A 24,702-nucleotide genomic window follows, 5' to 3' on the forward strand; every position below is an offset into this window, starting at 1 on the left:
GGAGAGGTGGAGGTTGCTGAGGGCAGAGTCAGAGGTGGGGGAAGAGGGACGATGGAGGTGGGGGGATGACAGGGGATGAAGGTGGCTGCGAAGTCAGCTTCATACACTCGCTTCATTGGACGGATTTTAGCAAACAAGGTTCGTGGGGCATTTTGGGGGGCGGTAAAAGGGCGAAAGGGATCCAGGTGAGAGGAGAGGAGAGAATGGTCTGGCCAGGAGAGGGGGTGGGGGAGGTGACTATTTGCACCACATAAGCATCTAAAATGGCACCACATGATCATCCATGCTGTAATGTTTGACGTTTTTGGACACTTGCTTTATCATGTCACTACAACATCGAATGATGAACTTTAATACATTAGTAGCTATACATAATTAGCCAATATCACAACTCAAATTCCTTAATAATGATCTTCAGAATTCTTGACTTTAAATGATAATAAGGTAATCAATATGTACAGTGCCTAAGTCTATATACTGACAGGATTTGTCAACAAAGTCTGGTATCGCAATGCAGTGCCCCATTCTACGTACTGCCACTATTCTCTGAACTGTTCTGCATACTCAGGAATATAAAAAGGGATAACATTCTATCAATGGAGTTGTCGAGTGTATGTCATAGCATGGCTAAGTTCCTTTCACAAGAATGGACCCAAGTAGAAGTCCTCATTCATTCTTAGCGGATAGACTGTGTCGAGTTGGTGTATCCAGAAAAGCTCTGCTCGAGCCAAATATTTCTGGAGGTCTCCCCCGCAGGAATGTAGGTGAACCACTTCCAAAATGGCAAATATCATTTGTGCTATTGTATGCATCATTTCTGAAAAATGTCTATAGACTGGAGATATGGTGTTAGCTGTCCTAATGTTGGAATTGTGCTCCGTCCACACGTCCTTTGCCTTTCTCAAGGTTTGGCTGACATAATATTTGCCACATGGCCATCTCAGGGACAGATGATGCAAGTCTCACATGTTGCGTAATGTTTGAATTTAATCTTTTTTCCCGGAACTGGGATGTCTTACATGATCTCCTTTTAATATGTTAGAGCAATGTTGACAGTTAAGATGTGGAAATGTACCAGCCTTGATCTTCTGCAACATTCTCTGAACTGGTTTCTTAGGACATACTGCCTCAACTAGAGTGTCCCTGAAGTTGTTGCTTCTCTTGTAGGGCATTATGGGTGTTCTGGAAAGAGCTGATTCAGGTGAGGGTCTAACCGGATAAGGCTCCAATTTTTCTTAATTATCCTAGAGTCCTGATGATTTTGGGCAGAGTAAAATAGAGTGTGAATCATCCTAGTGTTATCCTTCTTAGGGGTGGATCTCAACAAATCCTCGCTCCTATGTTGGCCGGCTCTGAGAACCGACTTATCAAGAATCTCAGATGGGTATGCCCTTTGTTTGAATCTCTTGGTCATGAGATTCTTCTCCTTCTGCAGTGTGGTAGGTGAGATGTTCATAAAACCCCAGAAGCTCAATATGTGTACCCTTCCAAATGCCAAACACATCATTAACGTACCTTCTCCAAAACAAAATCTTTGAAGCCCAAGGGTCCTGATCAAGTAGGTATGTTTACATATGTTGGCACCACAGCCAAACCCATTGAGGTACCCGAAATCTGAAGATAATATTTGTCATTAAACCTAAAGTAGTTATTGTAAAGTATAATGTTAATCAATTCGATGGCGAAGACCTTATGTATTTGGACTTGGTCATTTCTTCAAAGGAAACAATCCGTAGCTTCAATACCTTCCGCATGGGGGATAGAGGTGTATTGACTACTGACATCAAGAGAGAAGAGTATAAGATGAGGTTCTTTGAATTGAAATTTGCTCATTAAATTCCAAAAGTGAGATGCGTCCTGGAGACAGGTTGGAGATTCTGCTACCAAGGGCTGGTTAAATACACTATCTGTGCCAGCTACTTTAAGCATAAATGGTGGTAGCTGGGAGTTCTTGTGTACTTTGGCTAGTGCATAAAACACCAGAAAGATTGGGTGTTTCTGTATCAAGTAGTCATTGATACGAGCAGTGATCCATTCATTTGCATTGGCCCTGTTAATTGTGTCCACTGTCAGAGTCATGATGGTACTAGTTGGGTCATGATCACGTTCTAAAAAGGTTCCCGGATCCTGCAATAAATCTAAGAAGCCCCTATTATATAAAATTGAATCCATAAACACAAGAGCTCTGCCTTTATCTGCTGGTTTCATAATGATACTTGTGTCTTTTAGTAAAAACATTTGGTGCTTGCGTAAGGTTAGCTTGGAATAAGATCCAAATTTGATCCGTCTCAAGTCACTGATGGTATTACGTTTAAATAAATCAATGACTGCATTGTTCACTTGAGGATGAAAATAATTTTTTGATTTCATCTCCAAAAAGTCAAAAGTATTCGATTGCTCATGTACCGCTGGTAATGTTTCAAAGAATACTTAGTCCCATATTGCTGATTAACTTAAATAGATTAACTTCCTCCTCAAAGTGACGGCTGTTGAGCGTAGGAATATACTATATGCCTAAATTCAGTTTCTCAATTTGGGCCAGTGTGAATGTCTTGGATGAAATATGCATTACTAGTAAGTCCTCTATTTGTTTCTTACCCTGGATTTTCATTTGCCCTCTTCCGGTCTTCCACTGTCTAAGAAAGGAACTTGATTAGGTGTGGTTACTGATGTACTTGTACCGGGCAGCACGACTATTGGCACTATAGTTGGTACGTTGGTGGGGGAAGCTGTCAGGGTCCTCCGATCTGTTTCAATTTTACCACTGGTGATGTCACTACTGTCTGTGTTTCCTGGGGTGGAGTTAGTTGGTCTCTGAGATGGTCTAACTGGTACCTGCCTGTTGGTGTTATAACATTCCTGCCAGGAATAGACTATGTTCTTAGCGTAGTCTAGTGTGTGCCTTCTAAACTTCTGTATTTTGCGCTGTTCAATATCCTTTTTAAACAAATTCAATTGGTGATTAATATCCTCCAAAACCTTAGTTAGGTCCTCCCCAGATTGAAGAGTGGGTAGTTGTTCCTTCACTTCCTCTATTTCTTGGTGAATACTGGTAAGAGATTTGGAAAGATCCTCAACAGTATGTAGAGATAAGATCTAGGGAGCATGTATTCAAAAATGTATATATGAACAGCTTGGTGTGAATGCTGGTGCTTGGGAATGCATGAGAGAATTTTGGTGTGCCTGTTTGGTTGTGAGTGTAGGAATTCCTATCGTGAAGGTTTTGAAGTAGGAGTTGGAGAGGCCCAGCATGGGTGAGGGAACCAGTGGTTCATCCTTACCATCTTGAATGTAGATTTGATTAAAGCTTACTTCTGGAACGTGACAGTTGTGTCCAAGGAACTTACTTTTCTACACTGCCGACGAGTTGGTCTTTCTTCAAGGAAAGGAAAATAACCTACATGGGAAAAGAGAAGATACAGGTGTCCAGTCTGCTGTGTGGGGTGCAGACAAGGAGCAAAGTAACCACTGCCCCCAGACAAGTAAGTCCCATCACCCAGGGCGAACAGAGAAGAGAAGGGTAGACTTTCAAGTTACAGAGGGTTCCCCAGGAGAAATATTGAGCAGGTCCCACCAGGAGATCCAGGTCCATGAAAAAGAGGGGGAGTTGTGAGATCCCATGTGACCCCAGTGCAAGGAGAAGGTTGTGACCCCATGGCAAGGAAGAAGACCAGGGGCAGAAGGAACAAATGAAGTGGTCCTCTACCGATAGCGGGTTCTCAATGGGCTGGCGGTCAGACACTGACAAGGCTTAAGGCAAGAGGAATGCGCTAGGCTTGGGGACAATGCCGAAGGCACACATAATTATAGGTGGTACCTGTCGGTAGAACAAGCCAGCGCACAGTGAGGGACAAGTACGGAGGACATTAAAATGAAGGGGGTGAGAAGTGCTTTCCCAAGTGCCAAGTCAAGGTTAGAAAGGCCAAATAAATTAGAGGCAGGGTGTCCCAATCAGATGAGTGTTATGCAGTGGCATGCCCAGCAGCAGTGGTGCTGCCACGAAATTGAGCTAACAATTATCTCACCTGCCGACCCGGCTTCAAAGAGACATTGGCAGTGGAGAGAGCTTTGAGCCATTACAGTTGTGGCTCAAATAATAATAAGCGCTGTTCACTTCCTCACCTTAAAATGGCAGCCATTTTGCAACAATTGTTTGCTGCGGGATGACTGTGAAAATATCTGTTTTAGCAGATTGATCTGCTGAAGGTGAGGGAACCATTCAGCGGCTACTACTTATACTTCCTGTTACCTGTGAGGCTTACTTAGACTAACTGGGCACCGTCTTTATATGTAGGTACCTACTACAAACTTTGGTGTTTAAGCATTTTGACTCACACAATACCTCAGGGTTGACCATTCCCACGAGTTAAGTGACTTTCACGTTGCCATTATCCTAATGAGACTGTTAGCCTTTTGTTAAACTATGCAGTTCACACAACCTTTGGAGAGCCATTCCTTTATCTAAATATTTACACCTTTTTTTGATATTTAAGGAGAAGACTATTAATAGTTAATAAGTTGTAATTCTTCTTCTACACTATGATAGTGCCTCATTACTAACATGTAATTTTGGGGAAGACTATTAATTATGCCGGTCCGATAGCACAGCAAGTAGAGCTCTTGCTTTGACATTTGTGCAACACCTGCCGACCCAGGTTGGAATCCCGGCAGGGCCAAACTCAGCCTTTCATCCTTCCGAGGTCAATAAATGAGCACCACACACTGTGGGTAATAATAAGCAGCGCTCAGATACCTGAGGGTTTGTAGCGCTATATAAATGCTAAATTATTATTAATAGACTATTAATAGTAAACAGTGAAAAGGGTGCATCTGTTTGTATTTGTTACATTTTTATATAGCGCTTTACGCCAAAGCGCTTTACAAGAGGACCAAAAGAATACAATAAGCATTGTAAAACAACATGTGAATCAAGTAACAGAGAGCAGTAAATGCAACAGTTTACAACAGTTTAATTCATTGCAGAGGTGTAACATGAGTGATGTAAGACTGTAGTGGGAGGGGCAACAAGAAGGAGTTAGGATGGGTGGTAGGATCAAGAGAGAGAGGTAGTAGAATATATCAGGGTGGGGATTGGAGGAATTGTGGTTTTAGAGAAGATCAGAAAGAGGGGTAGGAGGAGATAGAGCGGATAGGGAGAGGGAGACAGTTCCAATGGTAAGGAGCAAGAAGTTGGAAGGAACGGAAGCGGGATGGGGCTCAGGGTGATGGAAGAGGAGCGAGTAGGAAAAGATTGGCAGAGCGGAGGGGGCGAGAAGGGGTGTAGAAAGTGAGGAGCGAAGAAAGGTAGGGTGGAGCATGAGCATAGAGGGATTTGAAAACGAGACAGAGGAAGTTAAATTTAAGCTGGGAGTGAAAGGGGAGCCAACCTAAGGAGGAGAGAGAAGAGGAGATGGAATCATAAGGTGAAAGAAGAAAGAAAGAGGGAGCGGATAGCAGAGTGGTATATAGATTTAAGGGGGGTTAAGTGTGCTGAAGGGAGACCAAAGAAGAGAGAGGAGCAGTAGAATAGTCTAGAGAAGACGAGGGAGGAGATTAATAGTGTGGAAGGTTAGGAAGGGACACATTTTCCGGATATTATAGAGGTGGAAGCGGCAAGATCTGGCAGTGAAAGAGATATGGTGGGAGAGGGTGAAATTAGAATCAATGTGAACTCCAAGATTGCGAGCATGGGGAGAGATGGGGAGCTGAGAAGGGGAGAAGAGAATAGATGGTGGGGGGAGGGAGGAGGATGTGTGTTAGCAGGGAAGAAAAGGACTTCTGTTTTGTCCGTATTAAGAGTTAGAAAGTGAGAGGACATCCAAGATTTCATCATGGAAAGCCAGGAAGAGAGCTTAAAGTGGATATCAGAAGTGAAGAAAGAGAAGGAGAGGAAGAGTTGGGTGTCATCAGCATAGAAATGATGTGAGACACCAAAGGAGGAGATGATAGGAGCCAGGAAGGAAGTGTAGAGTGAGAAGAGAAAGGGGCCAAGGACGGAGCCTTGGGGAACGCCATGATTGAGACGATAGATATGGGAGGTGTTACCGCTCCAGGAAACAGCAAAGGTGCGGTTGGAAAGAAAGGAGGAGTACCAGCTGAGGACAAAGTGTTTGAGACCAAGGGAGGAGAGAGAGTTTAGGAGGTTTAGGAGTAGAGGGTGATCAACAGTATTGAAGGCAGCACAGAGGTCGAGAAGGATAAGTATGGAGGATTGCTTAGAGTAGCGAGCAGAGAGGAGAGAGTTAAGAACAGAAGTGAGGGCAGTTTCAGTGGAGTGGTGAGGACGGAAACCAGATTGAGTAAGGGGGAGAAGAGAGAGAGTGGAGACGAAGGAGGAGAGTAGAATATAGACAATGCGTTCGAGAAGTTTAGAGAGAAAGCGCAGAAGGGAGATGGGCGATAGTTAGAGGCTAGGTGGGGATCAGCAGAAGGTTTTTTAAGAATAGTGATGATAGTGGCATGCTTGAAGGAGGATGGGAAGGTAGATGTAGCTAGACAAGAGTTGAAGAAGGAGGTAAGGGAGGGAATGAGGAGGGGGTAGATTTTTGGAAAAAGGGAGGTAGGAATGGGGTTAGAGGGGAAGAGGAAGGATGGGTTTTAGATAGGAGGAGGGAAACTTCAGACTGAGAAACAGGAGTGAAGGAAGACATTGTAGAGGGAGGGGGAGGAGGAGGTGATGGGGGAGAAAGAAGAGGAGGAAAGGATGTCTTGGCGAAGGTTGAGGACTTTATTAGAAAAGAAGTTGCCAAGATCAGAGGCAGAGAGAGGAGAGGCAATGGAATGATCAGGAGTAGGAGGAGAGAGAAGACGAGTGAGAGTTTTAAAGATTCTGTGGGGGTGAGCTGATTGAGAGTGGAGGAGGTTAGAGAAGTAAGTACGTTTATTAGAGTTAAGACAGTTTGCATAGAAGGAGTGATAGGAAAAGTAAGTGGTTTGGTAAGAAGGGGAAGGGTTTTTGAGCCAGCGTTGTTCAAGGCGTCTGAGGAAACGACGCGTGGAGGAAAGGTGAGAAGTGAGCCATTGTTGGGAAGGTTTGGGTGAAGGACGAAATGAGGAGAGAGGGTAGAGAAGGTCAAGAGTAGAAGTAAGGGATGAGGTTAAGGTGGAGGATGCATCGTCTGTAGAGATGGAGTAGAATTTGTAGAGAGGGGGAGGGAGGAGGAGCAGGAGGCAAAGAAAAGAGAGGGGTCAAAGTTACACAGATCACGCCGGTAAAAGGAAGTAGAGGGAGAGGGGGAGTAAGGGGGAGAGGTAGGAGGAGTGAGGGAGAGAGAGAGTAAGGAGTGGTTGGATAGATAGGTAGGGTTGATATTGGAGAGGCAGTGAATGAAGAGGTAAAGATGAGATCAAGAGTGGAGCTAGATAGGTCAGTGGGAGGGGATGGGAGAGGCGTAAGAATGTAGGAATCTAGAATGGATAGAAGACGAGAGTCAGGAGGGTTGGAGGGAAGATGGAGATTAAAGTTCCCTAGTACTATTAAAGGGGTGGGACTAGGGGAGATAAGGCAGAGGAGATAATCAAAGTCATCAAAGAATGTTCCGAGGAGACCAGGAGAGCGGTTAATAATAAGAAAATAAATATTCTTCTAGACTGAACATGGTTTCATGTTCTGACTACTTACTGGTACTATTGTGAAAGTATGTGATCCTCTTAGAGAGATTAGCAATACCCACGCCCATATTATACAGAGATTTGTAATCGGCATGAATATTGAGGGAGAGATAGGACTGTTAATACGGGCCAATTCACTCCATCCTACTACCCATTTAGGCTCTGTTATTTTTACATTTTAGGGACATTTGATTTCAGATTTGAACATTATTGGGAGAATAAAAATGAACACACCTTGTTGTTCTTAAGGAATGGATATTGGTAAGACTATTTTGACTCACAGGAACACGCTATGACTTGATATTCGAGTATATATTTAACATCATACACTCATTTACCCACAGACCTTATAGTGCTCCGATCAAGTGGCAGAACATTGTCACGGGGAACACTGGCCCAGCTTCGACATTTGGATCAAACTTTTAAGATAAGAGGTGAATGATCAAGCTTCCTTTTTACTATTGAAGTTTACAAAAGTGATTGTTTTGTTTGCATTCGTTTAGTTTAGTTTATTATTTGTATAGCGCAGCCTAACCCTGAGGTATCTGGGCGCTTTAAACATGGAACATATGTTACAGATCCAGTACACAGAAAGCTTGGTGACATTTGAGAGAATGGTTACAATAATGCTGCAGGATGCACTATTTGAAGTACAAGGACATTGTGAAGACCAGGTTACAGAATGGTGATAGCAATAGGCATTGAAATGTTGCAAATACAGTAATTTAAACAGACAATTAAAAAAAACAATCAAATCTTAGTCCAGCTACAGCGATGCAATTCTGAGAGGTGGAGAAATAGGGTTGCTGGGTGAAGCGCATGTCCTTCAATTTGGCTCTAAAAGACCAAAAGGAGGGTTCAGCTCTGATGTCTGTGAGGAGTGAATTCCAGCACTTCGCTGCTAGCACCGGGAAGCTCGATCCACCAGATGTTTCAGTTTAAACTTGGGTATGTTCAGGCGGTGTAGATAAGGAGCTCTGGTAGGTCTAGTGGAGCAATGGCTTGAGAATTTGTCAGTTAGGCATTGGGATACTGTTCATTTGTGCGTGATGACAGGGGTGCATAGTTTAATTCTATCACGTACTGGAAGCCATCGTGCATTTCGTCTGATGGTGGAGATGTGAATAGTATGTGGTAAGTTAAGAGCGCATCGAAGGGAGTTGTTCTGGAGAACTTGTAATCTGTTCTGGTTGTGATTAGTGGAACCAAGAAATAGAGTGTTACCGTAGTCCAATTTGGACAGAATCAATGCCCTGGCTAGGGTGAGGCAACTGTTAGTGGAAAGAAAGGGTTTGCAAGCGCTGATAAGTTTATTAGTGTAAGCTGTGGTGGATGCTGTTGAGTTCATTTGCTTTTTGAGTGAGAGAGTTGAGTTGAGGTAGATGCCCAAGGTTTTGACCTTGTTGGCGACTTTAATGATATTGCCGTCGATAGTGAATGATTGGTATCGGGGGTTCAAGTTTGTTGAGACAGGCTTGGGTGACGACGATCAGCAGTTCTGTCTTGTCATCGTTTAAACAGAGGCTATGTGTAGCCATCCAAGCCTAGATTTCTAGGTGAATTTCATTTAGTTTTACAGTATCTTTTTCATAGCAACCGGTGACTGTAATAAGGACCTGGGTGTCGTCTGCAAAGTTTGTGTACGTGATACCTAGATCATCAGGACGATCAAAAAGGAGCTTAGTAAAGATAATATTAAGCGTGGGTGAAACACAAGACCCTTGGGAGACTCCACACTGGATATGGACTGGTTCAGCCGCAGCCGAGGGTGCAAAGACCCTAGTCGTCCATTTAGAGAGGAAGGATTGGATGCAGTTAGTAGCATTCAGAGAGAATGCAGCAGCCGTGGAGAGTTGTTTGGTCAGGATTTGATGGTGAACCAAGTCGAAGGCCGCCGACAAATCCAGCAATAGCAGGATGGCCAGGTTGACCTTGTCTTTTGCTTTTTGCATTTGGATTTTTAGGTCCAGGCGGGCTCTTTCAGTCCCATGCCTGGGTCTGAAACCGGATTGTCGCAAACCTAAAGGGTTGTTGTCTTCCAAATGTTGTTGAATTTGGAAATAAGCCACTCTATCTAGGATCTTCATCAGAAATGGGACAGTCGTAATGGGTCTGTAGTCGGCCGGTATGTTAGGATACAGATTGGGTTTTTTGAGTATCGGCATGACCAAAGCTTCTTTGAGGTTATTGTGGACTAAGAAGTTCTTAAAGGAAGAGTTAATCAAGGCAGTGATAAAGGTTGCCAGTTATTTTACACCATCCTTGATAACTGACGCCGGGCATGAGTCTCCTTGGCAGTTTGAAGGTTTGAGTTTCGCAATGATGTTTACCACGTCTTCCGCGGTAACTGGGAGAAGTGGAAAGGGGTCAAGAGGGCGGATGTGGGCGGGGCGCATTATGTTTGTGGGCATTAGGGATGATGGTAGCCTTTTTGGTCTCTATCTTAGCTTATCTTGTCTGATAATGTTTGCTGGATGTTGACACACCAGGCCTTGTCCTTAATGCAGTCATCAGTGAGCGACACTGGGGATTCCAGTTCTCTTAAGATAGTGAAAAGTTATTTAGTACCAGATTTAGCTTTCTGGATTCTGGTGTTGAAAATCTCCTTTTTAGTATTGGTAATGGCCGCTTTGTATGTGGCTACTGCAATGGAGAACCTTTCCTTAGTAGAAGAGGGGGATTTTCTCCAATTGGCTTCTGATGTTCTTTTGATGTCACGTAACTCTTAATTCTGCAGAGAACCATTTTTTAAGATGGGCAGCCGGTTCAGCCTTTCTCAATTTTAGTGGTGCAATTTGGTTTAGGGCTTGTTCCAAAGTGACATTGTACAGGTCAACCAAGGAGGATGGGTCTGTGTTAGTGTTAGGCTGAGAGTTAGTGATAGGCTGTAGTAGTGGTTGCAGGTTCTCTAGGCTTATATTATGCTTGTTCCTAGACAGGGCTTGCAGTGCAGTGGTGCTGGGTATGATATGGTGAGTACCTTTAGGTATGGTGAAGGTGATACAGTGATGTTCAGTCCAGGCACAGTGTGTAATGTTGAGTAGAGTGATGTCACAATTGGAGTCAGCCAGCCAGTCCAGTGTTCTGCCTTTGGAGTGGGTAGGCTTGTTGATACGTTGAGTGAAGCCTAATTGTGTGATGGTGTTGTCCAGCGTAGATGCACTAGCATCGTTAGGGTCATGGAGACCTAGATTAAGGTTGCCAGTAGAATGATTTGTGAGTCTGGTTTGGAATTTGAGGTTAGAAGGTGGGAGATGTCTTCCTCAAAGGAGGAAATGGACCCTGGGGGTTGATAGGTAAGGTGAAATAGGATAGTGCGGGTGTCAGAGAGTGAGAGTTTGGCTGATAGGTGTTCTGCTGAGGTTAGTCCTGGATTCAGGAATTCTCGGAGGTTCAAGTGGGATTTGGCTATGAAAGCCACTCCACCCCCTTTCCCAGTGTCTGAGCGGATGATTGTGTAGTTCTCTGGAATGGCAAGAGATAAGGTCTCTACCTTATCTAGACTACTTTAATGAAATACTGTCTATAATTGTTTCTCTATGATTATTTTCAGAACCTGGCAATATTTGACACCCCCTGATGAAGAGAATGTTTTCTCAAAATGCGTTGGATTCAGCTGTTTTTGTTTGAAAGTTAAATATGTTTGGTTTGACAATGAATTGGATGTTAAACACGTTTTTCATTATATTAATTGGATGATTTCTTATCTGACACTATCACTACTAACGCAATTATTCATTCCTTCATTACATCTTTTCAGTATTATTTGGCTTTATTAGGCTGCAGATAGTTGTTATAGGGTCCATGTGACAGGACCTTGTTTTCTCCTCTGCACATTTACTTCGTTTCTTTACTCAGATCTTTGATGTGAATTTCCACTTACAACCCCAAAGGTCTATTCACATGCATTCTTTAGAGAGAAGTGTGCCCTGTGTTTAAGTTTATTCTGAGTCAAAACGTCTGCCGAGGGTCTTAAGCCAAGTTTTAATGGACAAACCAGCTATATCAAAAGCAGCATATCTGCGATCCAGTTAAGCAAGGCGTGATTGGTGCCAACGTGCATAAATAAAGTTTTATTTCCATTAAGTGCCAAAGAGTTATCATTCATCCATTGCACAATCATATCATAAATTGAAGTGATTTTTATAAGGTCCTTCTCATAGTCACAAGTAAGTTTAATTGATATCTGAGTATCATCAGCGTACTTAGTATAACCCACGCTGATGCTATCCAGAAGATCAAAGAAAGGACGAGTGGAAAAGTGGAAAAGGGCAGGGGAAAGACATGCTCACTGTGGAGCACCAAAATTAAGAGATTTAAAACCACCTGAGGCGACACAGGCAGATCTAGGGCCCAAAGAAGAGGCCAACCGCAGCAAAGCAAAGCACTACTAGAGCAGTCTGCAAGGGCCCCCGGCTACTCCAGCAGCAATGAGTGGTCCACCAGATCGAACAATGCGGAGAGGACCAGGAACATCAGCATGTCAACCTGGCCTGAATCCACAGTATGGCATAGGTTAGCCTTCAAGTCCAGCAAGGCCGTTTCAATGCCATGAAAGCCACATTGCAAGGAACCCAGTACATGATTATCTTCAATGTGTTGTTGAATATGCGTGTATGCCACCCAGTGATCAGGCGATAGTGACCTACAGAGGCAGAATCAAGTGTGGCCTTTTTGATCACAGGGGAAACCCAGACATGGTTCAGCTAGACACGGACAGTAAAGGTAGCAAAAGAGGAATTAACCAGTCTTGTCTTGCGACAAAGGGAACCAAACAGTGAAATGATTCTTAGATTTCCGAAGGAGAGCATATATCATCGGGGCAAGCAGAAGGCTTAAGGTGAGAGATGATGTTGAGGAGATCAGCTTCTATTATCTCCTTCAAATTAAAAGCAGAGATATTAGAGAAGGAAGGCTGGATACAAGAGACAGCATTAGTTTTAATAGTAGTAGAGATGGCAAGGTTAGAGCACAGCATAGTAATCTTGTCACGTGAGAATTAAGTTTATCATTAAGGCACTGTTGAATATCTAGACACCACTGATCGCTCTTAACAATGACATGAAAGAGATTGTCATTCCCTTCAAACTCCTTAAGAATAGAAAACAGTTCTCTTTGGGAGGACCTAGCTATTTAGTAATCAAATTTGGCAGACAAAATGGCAATCTTGTAGTCAGACGCAGCTTTGCGATTAGAGATAAGATTGCCTGTTGTATGATGATATGATATGGCATTTGTAACGCGCCTATACACAAGTGTTTCAAGGCACGACGAGGCAGGGAGGGGGGAACAGGGGGAGGACAGACAATGATCCTACTAGGCCAGGTGTCATTCAGACCGCGCAAGTGCAGGGGTAGGGGGAAGGGAAAAGTGCAGTACAAGGTAAGTAGAATAGAAATAAATAGATAAATAAATAAATAGGGCCAGCTGGTGGCAAGTGCAAGGTAAGTGCAGACAAGTGCTGGGAAGGGGGGGCTGTAAGGATACAGAGACAGTCCCGCAGTGCAGGGGTTGCCAGGGAGGCAGTGCAAGTGGAGAGTGGCTGGGCCCAGGACCGAGGTCGGTGAGAGTGGCCAAGTTTCAGATTCAGTGCAGAATTTAGTGAAGAATTAGCAGGGGAGAGGGAGAGAGAAAGCAGAAGCAAAGAGGAAGGTTTTGAGGTGCTTCCGGAACCGGAGATGGTTCTCGTCAAGTTTCAGGGAGGCAGGAAGGCTGTTCCAGAGGGAGGCTCCTGCCGCGGAGAGAGATCTACCCCCAGCTCGTTGCTTCGAGAAGCGGCTGACCCTGAGGGAGTTGGAGACGGATGAGCGAAGGGCTCGGGAAGGAAGATATTTAGGAAGAGAGAGTTGCAGGTATTTAGGCCCCAAATGCTTGTGGATCTTAAACACAAAACTTGCAAAGAAAATCTTCAATTTTTAAATGCTTTGAATGTCATAAGACTAAAGAGGAGGCTTCATGTCATTATTGCAGAAGGCATTTAATCTCCTTCCAGTGGGCCTTGCCCATTCCTGCATTCATCTGTATTAAATGTTATCCACAAGTAGATGGGGAAGTCGAGGGGGCTGCATCATATTAGGCAAATGACACGTCATAAATCAAAAACATGTTTTCTATCTATCTCACAAACTACGTGTGTAACTGTTGCCCCTCTAAACATATCAAAAGTACACCAATCAAGCCTCCCTATTTTGCAAAAGCTCACCTTTGGGTTTCGCCCTCCAGTCGCTCTTTGTGTATAGGAAGGCCTGGTCTAACAGAGTGGTTGAATTCCTCGTCCTATCGATATTAATCCCCAAGTCATGTGAAGTGGCAAATGGCGCTGGGAAAATGCACATTTATTCGATCATCAGCTTTAAGACCAATGTAGGTGAAAATGGCTTCATGTTGAAAGCAGGGATGACATATTGGTTATTGTCGCACTGCTTGGCATTTCCGCTTGTGTCTATGATAGAATAATTAAGCTGTGCTATGATTGGCCAACTGATTGAGTGACTACCCAGTATCTAACAAAAAACTAGAAACTGGTAATGAAAGCATTTATTCTATACATTTTGACATGGGGGAAATATGTGTTGTGTTCTTTATTGTCCCTACACCCATGCACAGGTGTGACAGACTGAAGTGTGCTTTAGTAAGTTGAAATGTACATATTACAGGACTAAGGGCAAAACTTGAATTTCAGTTTGCACTTTATACAGAATAAAATTAAGTTGGAAGGAGTAGATTACACATTTTCAAACTAGGCTACACAGGCAGCGCAACAGGCTTCAAAAATGACTTTCTTTTTTTTCAAACTCATCAGGCTGGTTGTAGCATATATATGTTCCTCTGGGAAGGGAGACATGTAATTCTTTCACAGCACATTTTCCTATAAGAAATGACAAACAAGAATGCAAAGTGCATCTTAGCGCTATATAAATCACACATCATCATCATTATCTCTTGAAAGTTGATGATGATCTAATAGATCCATTTGCAGAGGGGAGACATCTGCTATATCATATTCATGATGCAAATTGACAAGGGGGGTCCTGGGAGTCTGATATGTTTGGGATATTTCTTCTCTGTGAAAGATAGTGAGCTAAAGACTCTGGGTAAGTCTCTCGTAACCAGGACTAATGTCTGGCAGAGGGACTCCCAGGACCCCCTTGTTAATTTGCATATTCATGATGCATCCATGAAGAATAGTACAGTGAATGGTGTTACTGACATTGCCATCACAGTTCTTCTCTCTTTCCCTCTCTCATTATAGGGGGTTTTATCTTTTTGGGTTATTATTGATGCATGTCACATGGAATGTGTTTATGCTTGTATGATGGAACTGTGTGTAATCTCATTGGTTTTCAAGAATGTTAGGTTGATCCTGTGGGACCATACATTACTATTTGGCTTGAAAAAGACCTCTACAGTCGAAACACGTGTTGGCAATTTGTAAGAATAGATTTTGTTGGGGCAATTTTCATAATAATGTTTTTATGTTGTTGCAATAATACAGAGCCATCGAGGACTATATGACATGTGCTAGTTGAATGTTAAAGTCAAGAAAAATAGTATGATGTATACATACTATTCTGCAAGCAGTACCGTGATTAGGTGCATTAATTCATCAAATAGTGGAATTAACAAAAAAAATCTTCCTTAAATATTGATTGACATGAGATATGCGCAGGAGCGCATTAAAGAAGTATGAATTAAATTTCAATTAATGGAAATTGCAGTTAGTTTGCCATATTGTTGATGTACAAATGAAGCATTAACTGACATATATAGGTCTGAGCATAACTACCCATATCAAGTTCTTAGGTGCAGAACAAAAATCGTTTTCTTTTCAAAGCAGCAGCGCCACCATCTCAGAATAAGTCTTGATTAAACATAAATGGTTTAGCAAAGACACCTGAAGCTTTTCCCAAAACAGTTGGGAGCTGTTCCCCAATGAAAGGCAGTGTGACACACGAGAGGCAAGCGTTGGGGCCTTGCAACCATTTCATCTGAAATGGGCCCTGATGGTTCTATAAGATGTTGAGTGATAAATGCAGTGTTCAAAAGCAAACCAATAGCATGCTTGCAAATTCATTAGCCCTAGCCGATAAAGGTGATCCCTGTGTGCTGCCTGAGAGCTTGTTAATATTTGCTGCAACTCACTCATTTATTATGGATTATGTGGTTAGTGATAGCTTTTTCTTAGTCCTGTGAAATAGGTAAAGGGCCTCACTATGAGGCATGTGCTGATCCAGCAGTAAATCTGCTGAATTACTGACATACTCGCTTACTGTTACCACCACCTCATATGATATGATGGGGCATTTATAATGTGCCTGTACACACGTGTTTCTAGGAACTTGCGGCCACAGATTCACGCAGGATGTATGGATAGGGTGGTGTTAATCCCCATTTTTGGAGTCCATAAGACTCCATGGGGATTTTGGTGGAATTACCAGCAGCAGTAATTTCCCTGGTGTTAATTCTGCTGATTTTGGCAGAAATGTGTAGTAAGGTTGTGCAGTAATTAAGCGGTAATGGGTACACCACCATTGTAACGGGCGCCAAGATACTCGTAGTGAGGCCTATAGTAGCCACCAAAAGGGTAAGAGTTGTGTTATACAGCACCATTTTACACAAATTATAGCCACTGGAAAGACTAACTTGCAAAAATAGCATTCTCAACTCCTGACTGCCAAACACAAAGACATTCACTTTCTTCGGTATTTATGTGAGGGGACTTTAAATAGCTGCCCATGCGGAGGTAATGTATAGTGCTCTTATTCAAAGCTGATCTCAGCAGCTGCATAAGAAACAGTACATCCGTGCTATGCCCTTTATGCAAGAAAGATTTAATCGGTCGTTCAAGTCAGCACGTCTCCTTCGTAGCTGCATTGCTGAACATGCAAGAGAGGCGATGTTCCCTTAGATTAAGGCAAACACTATGGGCCTCATTACACGGAAGGCGGTGAACCATGGCGCTGTTAGCTACATGGTTCATGCCGGTAAAGTACTGGCACCGCCTTGGTGGAAAGGGGAATTACCACCCTATTCCAAGGTTGGCAGGGTGGTAATTCCCCCTTCCACCATTGCCCTTCCCCATTCCCATTTTTGCCCCATAGGGCATAATGGGAATGGTGAAGGTGCTAATTACGGCACCGCAACATTGCGGTACCGTAATTAGCTCCCTGGTCCCTTTGCAGGTTGGTTTTAACGCCTGCAAAAAGCAGGCGTTAAATTCCCCAACCCGCAAAGGGACCTCGTAGTACGACGGTAAGGGTTAACGGTCACCGTTGCCATTAACGGTGACCGTTAACCCTTACCGTTGTCTGTGTCATGAGGCGGGAATACTGATGCTATAAAGGAGCTAAATAATAAAATTCTACTACTACCCGTTGCACCTAAATCATTCCCACAGCTCAGCTGTTGGAAGACGTGGATTGCTACTGCTGGCGGCTGAAGACTCTGCAACATTATCAGAAGGACACTGCCCTGACTACATTCTGGGTTCAACAATACGCTCCGAGAAGCTGGGACTAGGTGTTTTGCTGGCCTGAATATAAGCTTTGGGCTAATATGATAAGTCATCTCTGTGATGCACCCTGGCCTGCGCCGGGCCTGGCATACAGAGGTAGGGCGTGGCAAGCATATAGACGTTCGCAGCTTGCACAGATCCTCTTTTAAAAGGTCTACGTCCTGCGCGCATTTCTAAAATGCAATGCAAGTGACACATTTACAGTGCTTGCTCGCAGTTCATGTTCAGCATTAGTTCAAATAAGGCAGTACATACATCGGGACATGGAGTGTGTTTCCCAAGGGAGAGGCTGCTCCCTCGGTCCTCCAATAGATCCACCACGGAATCACGCTGTACCACACTTCCACTGAAAAGATTTTGACAGGTCTTGCGTAGGAGATGGCTAATATAGACCAATGGGTGATAATGCCACATTTCAATAATTAGAAGCAATTCTGGGCAAAGGTATCTCTGCACTGCCATGGTGCGAGTGTCCTTCACAATCAACCCAAGAGTTCTCCCACTGCCACGTTATCAGACAGCCAGGGTCATGAAGGTGGTGGGACGTAAGGCAGAGTATGGACTCACTACGGACCTCATGTGATCTTGAAAACTGTACAACAACGTTCGCACACATTAACATATCTATGATCAACACACGCCACAAACCCTGCGCATGCACGCACCCTGGATGGCTGCCTCCTGTCCTCAGGAAGCAGATCATTTTCATGGGATTTTCTCTGCATGTGTGGGTGGGGGAGGGAGCATGAAGAAAATATTTCAATAAACACTCTGGAAGTGGAAATGGGGATATGGGGAAGAGGTCTGGAGGTCCTCAGCACAAGGACAGGCTGAGCAGCTGTAAAAGGAAGGATCACTGTGCGGCCCGCGAAAACTTGAAAGCACACATGCTTTCAAACACAACTCATGATTGGTAGAACGATTCTTAAATCCATGGTCATTTATTTAAATATTAAAATGCCGGAGGGCCACCAACATTTATATTAGGAATATAAATGTTCCTATTTCATTCCTAGCGTGCCCAGTTACCAAACCAACCGGATATCTGCTTCGCAAAGTTACTTCTCTTCTTTATTATCTAGTAACAATGTATTCGGCACACAGTTGGCACTCGCAGCACCATATGCCCCAAAACCAAAAAGTGGAGACCATCCTCCAATCTGGTTTGCAATGCGTCTTGGATCTGGCCATAATTTCTATGTACAGTTTCAGTTCTGGAATGAGAGAATAGGATTTACAAGTTTTTAAGGTCATTAGGTCTCCAGATGAAATTCACAGAATCAAAGTTGACAGTGAGTTTTTTAAGCAGTTAAGCCTTACTGCTGTCCAGATTAATCTTATAATCAGATATGTCATTATAACCCGTGATCAATGGGATGATGGATGGAAGGGCGCAGCGAGGTACCGTGATATGCACGAGACCCATCACCTGTGGTGCAGAAGCTTCAGATGTGTATTCTTTACCTTTGACGCAAACATCTCAGGTGACAGCGTGATTCCCTCATAGGTATGAGTGTAAAGGCCAAGATAAACATAATAGCGCCGTGCAGGTACGCCATGACAGGTTTGGGAGTTCATTGCAGAATTGCAGTTATTCATGCTGCGCAAGACGTGCCAGTGAGAGCCAGGCTGTGCTTTATAATGTGCCAAATGAAAGCCATTCTTGTCAAATGTGAGTCCATAAGACTCACACACTGGGGACTAGTGTAGAGGGAGCTGGTTGAAAGTTTGCATTCTCAAATCAGGGGGGAAAAAGGGGAAATGTCTCATGGGTGAATCATTCTAAGTTTTATCTGACGTTTTGGGGGGCTACTTCTCCTCAAGGATGAGGCACCCTAAGCCAAGGGATGAAAGATGCCTGCTTGCCATCACTATAGGATATGACAAAACCATCAATTGGCCATTGTATCAACCATTGTCCATTTACTCCAGCATTAAGACAGATATTGCTCTGCCATACTATGAAATGGGTCCACTTCCCTTTGGCATAATATGGCAAATGAAGACTTGCCTTCAGCAAACCACATAGCACCTTTAAACACGGAGTGTGGGTCTAGTCTATCATCCACTATATTATAGCAGTGTAAAGCATTCAGAAAAAGCACTGCTCCATCCACCAAACCGTAATTATTCATGTAGTGGTTTTGGAGTGTAGGTAACATAGCAGCATGTGTGCGAAGAAAAAGTACAACATACTATTTGTCCTTTGAACATTTGTGGGAGACAAAGGAGGAGTGGCCAATAGAATTACCAGGATTAATTCAAATACAATGGATTGGGTGGCTTGGAATGGGCAGGGTTGCACTATCGTTCATAAGAAAGCCTGAAGGGAAAAACAACTAAACACACACCATATTAAATAAATAAACAAATCATGCATATTTTCAAACAACAATGTAATGTAATGTGGATGTTTTCTGCATCATAATTTTAACAGGGAACTGAAAAAAGACAAACCAGATTTGTGTTTTCAGTCTAGAAAGTATTACACAAGCTTACTCCTTGGACAGTCTCATCCAGGGTCAGGTTGGCTGCTTCCCTTCACTAAAGAAGACTGCATTCTGCTTCTGAAAGTAGGGAATGGATGTAGTCTCACAAGCAGGGGAAATTATGACATGTGGCAAGTTTGTGGAGCAGTAAGGCAGCATTTCGGATGAGTCTCAGCATGGAACCTATGTCTTTTCCCAGCCGGCTCTAAGCGCTCTCTCTCTTCCTCCCAGACCTGGTTATATAGAGAGAGCACATAGACTAATTGATCTGTCTCTGCTCTTCAGAGACATGGTCCCTGGAGCTGGAAGAGGCTGGCATCGTTCCACACCTGCAGCAGCAGAACTTTCCTGATTGCACAGCGGTTTATCGCAATTAACATGTATTGTGATTGTATTGTGATTTTTTTGGGAAAGTCCCTGTATTGCAGCACAATAACCTTTTGAGGTTTATGATGAGCCGAACTCAGCGCATAATAACATCACAGCAATCAAATGAGGTCCATAGATTGCCCCTCATGTGTCACACTGTGTGTTTTACTGATAATGACTGTGTAGTAAGTCAGCATTTTGATTTCATATATTCCTGTCCTTAATGTGATCATTTTCTGGAGGACAGCACATTTAGTTCTGACCGCACCAACCCCATCTCTCTTATATGACTTAAATGGCTTTCACTACTAGTGCCTGCTCTTTTTTGATTAGGTTATACAACACACTGCATTATGGGTAAACCACTTCAACGTGCACTGGGTTGAAGCAGGAGGCTCTTTAAGGGAACTTCAAACTGATCATGACTCACACACACATGTGGCATTTCACGTTAACCTGGAAAACATGCAAATTAATAAAAACATTTTCAGGCCGATTCATGGAATAATTAGCGCGGCGCAAGTGGCCAAAAACATGCGAATCGCAGTGGAATAGTGAAAATCGCAGTGCAAGTGCGAAAATCGCACGAAAAGCAGCGCACATCGATTCATGGAAGGCCGTGCGCGATAAGACCATTGGATGTGCGATAAGAAAGTGCACGGCGCACGTTGGCGCACAGGCCATCTAACGGCGTGCGCCAGGTTACAGCGAAATTCGCACAGGCCACAGTGAAAATCGCACATAGCGCGGCGCACGCAACAAAAGTAGGCGTAACACAGGGCGTAACACTCGGAATGGGGAACAACTTGCCAAAAAGTGGGCGTCACGGGGGAAGCACAGGGTACAAGTGCACGGAACGCCCACACGCTCGCCTCCAACACGTATTCATGGAATAGAATAGGGCAAAAAAGCGCACGCTCAAACCAGCGCACAGGCACAAACACGACCACCACAAGAAAGCAGGCGGTAGCGTCTCTGCGCCTGGAAGAAATGTGCGCCAAAAGGTGCGCCAACAAATAGCACCCATATACAGCCATGATGAATGGCCAATACTGTGGCCCTCCAGGACAAATGACGTGCAAAGGGGTACCCACAAACACAGACAGGCGTTGACAGAAAAAAAAACGTGTGCGTGTATACCGGGATGCGCGGGAAGTCTCACACGCGATCAGGCAGGGTACGTGGATTTCAGGGGTGCGCGGGAAGTTCCACACGCGACATGGCCGGGTACGTGGATTTCAGGGGTGCGCGGGAAGTTCCACACGCGACATGGCCGGGTACGTGGATTTCAGGGGTGCGCAGGAAGTTCCACACGCGACATGGCCGGGTACGTGGATTTCAGGGGTGCGCGGGAAGTTCCACACGCGACATGGCCGGGTACGTGGATTTCAGGGGTGCGCGGAAAGTTCCACACGCGATTAGGCAGGGTATGTGGATTTCAGGGGTGCGCGGGAAGTTCCACACGCGATTAGTCAGGGTACGTGGATTTCAGGGGTGCGCGGGAAGATCCACACGCGATTAGGCAGGGTACGTGGATTTCAGGGGTGCGCGGGAAGTTCCACACGCGATTAGGCAGGGTACGTGGATTTCAGGGGTGCGCGGGAAGTTCCACACGCGATTAGGCAGGGTACGTGGTTTTCAGGGGTGCGCGGGAAGTTCCACACGCGATTAGTCAGGGTACGTGGATTTCAGGGGTGCGCGGGAAGTTCCACACGCGATTAGGCAGGGTACGTGGATTTCAGGGGTGCGCGGGAAGTTCCACACGCGATTAGGCAGGGTACGTGTATTTCAGGGGTGCGCGGGAAGTACCACACGCGATTAGTCAGGGTACGTGGATTTCAGGGGTGCGCGGGAAGTTCCACACGCGATTAGGCAGGGTACATGGATTTCAGGGGTGCGGGGGAAGTTCCACACACGATTTGGCCGTGTACGTGGATTGCAGGGGTGCGCGGGAAGTTCCACACGCGATTAGTCAGGGTACGTGGATTTCAGGGGTGCGCGGGAAGTTCCACACGCGATTAGGCAGGGTACGTGGATTTCAGGGGTGCGCGGGAAGTTCCAGACGCGATTTGGCCGTGTACGTGGATTGCAGGGGTGCGCGGGAAGTTCCACACGCGATTTGGCTGTGTGCTCCCAGGCATTACCTGTACACCCTCCACGGCCCCTGCAGGCAGCACACACCACAGGGGACTACCCTGCACACCTGCTCATGTCTCCCACTACCCCCACCCCCCAGGGGCAGCCTCCAGCAGGCCCCCACCCATGTCACCCACCACCCTCACCCCCCAGCACTGTGGGGCACCTGCCAGCAGGCCCCCACCCATGTCACCCACCACCCCCACCCCCCAGCACTGTGGGGCACCTGCCAGCAGGCCCCCACCCATGTCACCCACCACCCCCACCCCCCAGCCACCAGGGGCACCCTCCACCAGGCCCCCACCCATGTCACCCACCACCCCCACCCCCCAGCACTGTGGGGCACCTGCCAGCAGGCCCCCACCCATGTCACCCACCACCCCCATGCCCCAGCCACCAGGGGCACCCTCCACCAGGCCCCTACCCATGTCACCAACCACCCCCACCCCCCAGCATCCAGGGGCACCCACCACCAGGCCCCCACCCATGTCTCCCACCACCCCCAACCCCCAGCCACCAGGGGCACCCTCCAACAGGCCCCCACCCATGTCACCCACCACCCCCACCCCCCAGCACTGTGGGGCACCTGCCAGCAGGCCCCCACCCATGTCACCCACCACCCCCACCCCCCAGCAGTGCAGGGGCACCCACCACCAGGCCCCCACCCATGTCTCCCACCACCCCCACCCCCCAGCCACCAGGGGCACCCTCCAACAGGCCCCACCCATGTCACCCACCACCCCCACCCCCCAGCACTGTGAGGCACCTGCCAGCAGGCCCCCACCCATGTCACCCACCACCCCCACACCCAGCACTGTGGGGCACCTGCCAGCAGGCCCCCACCCATGTCACCCACCACCCCCACCCCCCAGCCACCAGGGGCACCCTCCACCAGGCCCCCACCCATGTCTCCCACCACCCCCAACCCCCCAGCCACCAGGGGCACCTTCCAACAGGCCCCCACCCATGTCACCCACCACCCCCACCCCCCAGCACTGTGGGGCACCTGCCAGCAGGCCCCCACCCATGTCACCCACCACCCCCACCCCCCAGCACTGTGGGGCACCTGCCAGCAGGCCCCCACCCATGTCACCCACCACCCCCACCCCCCAGCCACCAGGGGCACCCTCCACCAGGCCCCCACCCATGTCACCCACCACCCCACCCCCCAGCACTGTGGGGCACCTGCCAGCAGGCCCCCACCCATGTCACCCACCACCCCCACCCCCCAGCCACCAGGGGCACCCTCCACCAGGCCCCCACCCATGTCACCCACCACCCCCACCCCCCAGCACTGTGGGGCACCTGCCAGCAGGCCCCCACCCATGTCACCCACCACCCCCACCCCCCTGCATCCAGGGGCAGCCTCCACCAGGCCCCCACTCATGTCCCCTTGCATCCCCACCCCCCAGCAACCAGGGGCAGCCTCCACCAGGCCCCCACCCATGTCACCCACCACCCCCACCCCCCAGCAGTGCAGGGGCACCCACCACCAGGCCCCCACCCATGTCTCCCACCACCCCCACCCCCCAGCCACCAGGGGCACCCTCCAACAGGCCCCCACCCATGTCACCCACCACCCCCACCCCCCAGCACGGTGGGGCACCTGCCAGCAGGCCCCCACCCATGTCACCCACCACCCCCACCCCCCAGCATCCAGGGGCAGCCTCCACCAGGCCCCCACTCATGTCCCCTTGCACCCCCACCCCCCAGCAACCAGGGGCAGCCTCCACCAGGCCCCCACCCATGTCTCCCACCACCCCCACCCCCCAGCCACCAGGGGCACCCATCAACAGGCCCCCACCCATGTCACCCACCACCCCCACCCCCCAGCACTGTGGGGCACCTGTCAGCAGGCCCCCACCCATGTCACCCATGTCACCCACCACCCCCACCCCCCAGCACTGTGGGGCACCTGCCAGCAGGCCCCCACCCATGTCACCCACTACCCCCACCCCCCAGCAGTGCAGGGGCACCCACCACCAGGCCCCCACCCATGTCTCCCACCACCCCCACCCCCCAGCAGTGCAGGGGCACCCTCCACCAGGCCCCCACCCATGTCACCCACCACCCCCACCCCCCAGCATCCAGGGGCAGCCTCCACCAGGCCCCCACCCATGTCCCCCTGCCCCCAGGTCCTGACGATACACAATCATGGCAGTAATGGGCAGCATACCCAGCACAAACACCCAGGCAAGGATTGCATCCACCCACATAGTGAATGCAATTACATGACACAACCCCAATGGCAAGTATGTAAATGAACACATGTCCGTCACACACACATACACAATGGCTGCAAGTGAATGTCAAAACCCATATCATGACATGTATGAAACCAAAGACAAAATAACACAAGTGGAAGTAAAAATAACAAATGTATTAAAGATGAAAAATAAGTAAACAAATCAAACATACAACTATGTGGATAACAAAATACATGGTCCATGTCGGAGAACAAAAGTAAAAATAAAAAAAAAAAAGGAATACAAAAACAAATGTTGACCAAAGCAATATCAAGTAGAAGGAAAAGAATGAAAAACCATTTCCACATGGTGAACACAATAACGAAAAAAAGAAAAT

This window comes from Ambystoma mexicanum, chromosome 3p (assembly GCF_040938575.1).
Source record: "Ambystoma mexicanum isolate Mex_15411 chromosome 3p, UKY_AmexF1_1, whole genome shotgun sequence".
NCBI lineage: Eukaryota > Metazoa > Chordata > Amphibia > Caudata > Ambystomatidae > Ambystoma > Ambystoma mexicanum.